The sequence below is a fragment of the Ctenocephalides felis genome, unplaced genomic scaffold (genome assembly GCF_003426905.1).
Source record: "Ctenocephalides felis isolate EL2017-DRISC unplaced genomic scaffold, ASM342690v1 CF-g0.4_SCAFFOLD_03571, whole genome shotgun sequence".
In the NCBI taxonomy this organism is placed as follows: domain Eukaryota; kingdom Metazoa; phylum Arthropoda; class Insecta; order Siphonaptera; family Pulicidae; genus Ctenocephalides; species Ctenocephalides felis.
In genome coordinates this window covers 58,616,845-58,617,086 of record NW_020539725.1, presented here as the reverse complement: position 1 = coordinate 58,617,086, position 242 = coordinate 58,616,845, and positions in this window count along the sequence as shown.

Here is a 242-nt window from a genome sequence, read left to right as displayed (position 1 = left end):
TTATACACTTAAATTATTAATTTTTACATTCTCTGGAAATTGTTTAGAATATACCACAACCAAACTTGAAATCTTGAAAACCAAACTTTGTATCTTTTTTCGTCAGAAAATCCGATTTGATGTTTCAAGTAATTCCGATTTATTTGACTTCAAATTTGTAAAATAGAATTGTGAAAAATTGAGTGAGTAGATCTTTTTCTTACGTTGTTTCCGAGGTGTCGAAAAGTGTGATCTGCCGATAC